This window comes from Oncorhynchus nerka, linkage group LG6 (genome assembly GCF_034236695.1).
Source record: "Oncorhynchus nerka isolate Pitt River linkage group LG6, Oner_Uvic_2.0, whole genome shotgun sequence".
NCBI lineage: Eukaryota > Metazoa > Chordata > Actinopteri > Salmoniformes > Salmonidae > Oncorhynchus > Oncorhynchus nerka.
Window position 1 is genome coordinate 38,766,467 of NC_088401.1, and position 4,537 is coordinate 38,771,003.

The 4,537-nt window shown below is 39.3% G+C and overlaps 1 non-coding gene across 1 annotated transcript; it reads left to right on the forward strand.

Annotated features, from left to right (window-relative positions):
- Positions 1-1,018: 1,018 nt before the first annotated feature.
- On the forward strand, positions 1,019-1,092 carry trnaa-ugc (transfer RNA alanine (anticodon UGC)). The gene has a single exon. It is a non-coding gene; the product is annotated as a tRNA-Ala (tRNA).
- Positions 1,093-4,537: the final 3,445 nt, after the last annotated feature.

Consider the following 4,537-nt stretch of genomic DNA (forward strand, 5'->3'; position numbering starts at 1 on the left):
TGAAGTCAGAAGTTTACAGAAGTTTGCACCTTAGCCAACTCAGTTTTTCACAATTCCTAACATTTAATGAAGTAAACATTCCCTGTTTAGTTATGGTCAGTTATGATTACCACTTAAATTTAAGAAAGTGAAATTTCAGAATAATAGTAGAGAGAATTATTTATTTCAGCTTTTATTTCTTGCATTGCCTTTACATTTTTTTTACTTGGGTCAAACTTTTCGGGTAGCCTTCCACAAGCTTCCCACAATAAATTGGGCAAATGTTGGCCCATTCCTCCTGACAGAGCTGGAGTAACTGAGTCAGGTTTGTAGGCCTCCTTGCTCGCTTTTTCAGTTCTGCCCACACTTATTCTATAGGATTAAGGTCAGGGCTTTGTGATGGCGACTCCAATACCTTGACTTTGTTGTCCTTAAGCCATTTTGCCACAACTTTGGAAGAATGCTTGGGACTTTGTCCATTTGGAAGACCCATTTGTGACTAAGCTTTAACTTCCTGACTGATGTCTTGAGCTATTGCTTCAATATATCCACATTCCTCATGAAGTCATCTAATTTGTGAAGTGCACCAGTCCTTCCTACAGCAAAGCACCCCCCTGCCACCCCCATGCTTCACTGTTGGGATGGTGTTCTTCGGCTTGCAAGCTTCCCCCATTTTCCTTCAAACATAACAATGGTCATTCTGGCCAAACAGTTCTATTCATCAGACCAGAGGACATTTCTCCAAAAAGTATGATCTTTGTCCCAATGTGCAGTTGCAAACCATAGTCTGGCTTTTTTGGGGTGGTTTTGGAGCAGTGGCTTCTTCCTTGCTGGGCGGCCTTTCAGGTTATGTCGATATAGGACTTGTGCAATTACAGATCAGATGTACAGGTCAATGTGGTACCTTCAGGCATTTGGAAATTGCTCCCAAGGATGAACCAGACTTTTGGAGGTCTACAATTTTTTTCTGATATCTTGGCCGATTTCTTTTGATTTTCCCATGATGTCAAGCAAAGAGGCACTGAGTTTGAAGGTACACGTCCCGTGTGGCTCAGTTGGTAGAGCATGGTGCTTGCAACGCCAGGGTTGTGGGTTCGATTCCCACGGGGGACCAGTATAAAAAAGGTATGAAAATGTATGCACTCACTACTGTAAGTCACTCTGGATAAGAACGTCTGCCAAATGGCTACAAAAAAAAAAAAAAAAAAAAAAAAAGGTAGGTCTTGAAATACATTCACAGGTACACCTCTAATCAGAAGCTTCTAAAGCACAGTTTTCTGGAATTTTCCAAGCTGTTTAAAGGCACAGTCAACTTACTGCATGTAAACTTCTGACCCATTGACATTGTGGTACAGTGAATTATAAGTGAAATATTCTGTCTGTAAACATCGGTTGGAAAAATGACTTTTGTCATGCACAAAGTAAATGTCCTAACTGACTTGCCAAAACAAGTTTTAATGACTCCAACCTAAGTGTATATAAACCTCCAACTCAACTGTACATGTTCTGTAGTTATTACTACACATGGATCCCCACATTGCAGCCTGTACATTGAATATATTCACTGATCATGTACTCTTCCTTGGCAAATAAAGGTGCGGTTCAGGTATGAATCTCTGTGAGACATAATTTTTCAGGCAAATCCAATACCAGGTGTGTCAAACTCCATTCTTTGAATGATGCTGTGTCTGCATGTATGTATTACAATTATACACTTCAACAGGGTTTACCACTCCTGCTCCTGGGACATCAATGATTACATATTGTATCTATGCATTAGAGAAGAAACATGATTTAAGTAAAGGCTGATCTGTATTTCATATATACAGAAAAAAATCCATGCATATCTAACTCCCTTCATCTGCATTAATCTGAGGACACGGGATAGTATTTCAATGAGATACTTAATTTCAACCAGTGGAGAATGTGAAACACGTTATTGAAAGAAGTTCATTATCCTGGTGTTATAAATACATAATACATGCATTATAATTATGATAGTTGTAATATTATATTATAAATACGTTCAATTTGCATATGGTGTGCATTATAAAACGAGGAAGTAAGACGAGATGGGGAGAGAGGTGTAGAAGACAGAAAGGGAAAGAGGTAAGAACAGAGGCAGACAGCATATGATTAATGAATTACAGTGCTACCCTAATATTCTCTCAGTTCATCCCAATTACAGTGTCTCTATCGGTGTCTCCTAACCAGCCTTGGGCCCCAGTTGGCCCGAAAGTTGGCAATGGCGGGACAGGCTTCCTCTCTCACATCAAAACATACTTGCAGATGAGAGACAGATGGATAGAGAGAGAGCATGATTTATCCTTCTTTTTTAATTCTAACATCATCAATCAACATAATCATCAGGAGGCGAAATGCTAAACTGACCTTGGATCCTTAACTCTGGGACTACAACATCTCAATCTGTATTTCAATGTAAAGCATCTCTTTAATAATACTTCCTGTTTACCCAACCAAATGACCTCTCACCTATGATCATGCTTTGCCCTCTGTGTCAGCCAGGTGAGATGCTGGAGGGGTTCACCAAAACAGCTGATATAACCTAGAGGATTTAGGGAGAAGGGGAAGAGGGATGAAGTGAAGAAGATAAATCAAATCAAATCACATTTTATTTGTCACATACACATGGTTAGATAGACTGTTTTTGCGTGTGTGTGTGTGATCTTACCTGGTGCCCACACTAAGTGGCTACAGAGTACTTTATGCTGGAAAACAGACACATTTTGAAGATAATGTCATTTTTAGATGTAAAAAAAGCTGACCGTTACACTGTCATGAAATATGATTATATATCGACTATGAAACAAATATGACATGGCCTGCTTATGAGTTGCTATGAAAGAAAGTTAGATTAATTCAACTGACAATGGCGAGAACAGGCGTTCGTAGCTAAATGCTTTTGGTTAGCTTGAGAATAATAAATGCATGATTTATCATTCTACGGTATGTAATACAGTAGAATGTTATGAACCTACACTGAATCGTAGGAGCTAACTACTAGCTATGTAAAAGTTGGACGGAAGAACGCCCAGTGCTGCTTACCTGAGATGCCATCTTCACACAATCCTTCTTCGTAGGTGTCCGCTATGACTTCCTTTGTGTCGGAAAAAAAGTTGCTTTCAGGACAATAATTTTTATTGAAAATAAAAAAGTTTTGCTCTCGACAAAAAGACACAAATGTACCTCTATAGCATATAACAATTTGCCTGTGAATAACCACACCTTCATACAAACTTGCTACTGTATGCAGAATTCTTGACCCACAACCGAAGATGCTGCCATATCCTGCCAACACGCCCACAAGCGAACCGCTCAGGCGCAGAATACTGACGCGCGAAAGAGAGGGAGGAATGAGATGGGAGTAACAGCAATTTGTTATGAGTTGGGAAGGGGGGGGGCTAATAGCTGAACAATAGAGTATTCAACATTTACTAAAGTATAGCCTAATAGCCTAGGTAGGTGTGAAAAAAACTGATTTGCCCTAACAGCCAAGGGGTAGCTTGCTACTTAATGTAACAAAGTAATGACTTTTCAAATAAGTTACCATACACGTTATGTTGGCTGACAATTTGATAGCTACGCTGTCCTTACGAACCACATAGAATATCATTACAGCAGTATTTACCAGTATGTTAGCAGTTATCTTCTTAAGGGTCCGCCCCTTTTTTAATAAATTTTCGCCTAAAATTACATACCCAAATCTAACTGCCTGTAGCTCAGGACCTGAAGCAAGGATGAAGTTTGTGGAAATGTGAAAAGAATGTAGGAGAATATAACACAAAAGATAAAAGATGGTAAAAGATAATACAAAGAAATATACCATCATCTTTGAAATGCAAGAGAAAGGCCATAATATATTATTCCAGCCCAGGTGCAATATATAGTGAATGTGCAAAGATTTAGACTGATCCAATCAACCACTGCATTTCTGTTCAAAAGTTATCAGGACTACACAAATGTGCCTCATTTGTTTATTAATAACTTTTCATGTTCAAAATTTTGCACTATCGTCAAACAATAGCATGGTATTATTTCGCTGTAACAGCTACTGTAAATTGGACAGTGCAGTTAGATTAACAAGAATTGAAGCTTTCTGCCAATATCAGATATGTCCATGTCCTGGCAAATGTTCTTGTTACTTACAACCGCATGCTAATCGCATTAGCCTATGTTAGCTCAAACATCCCGTGGAAGGGACACCGATCCCGAAGAAGTCATACATCAAACTTGTCAGTATATTAACTACCCAACGTTTATTGACCTGATTATTCCCCCCATTCTTAGCTTAGCTAAATGTTATAGTCATTGTGCGTTCTCAATGGACATTCGGGTGCTTTCGTAAATTCGCTCTGGCTATCTACACCGATTTCAGAGCACTCTCGTCTGACTGTACCAGAGCAGAATAATGAATTTACGAGTTCTTAACACCCGTTGAATATGGCCGGTGTCAGAGTGGTCTCGTGTGTCTGCAAGTATCTAGCAAGCTAGCCAACTTCAGCTTGTGTGCTTGGCTGCAGTTGTAAGGCTCAAATCA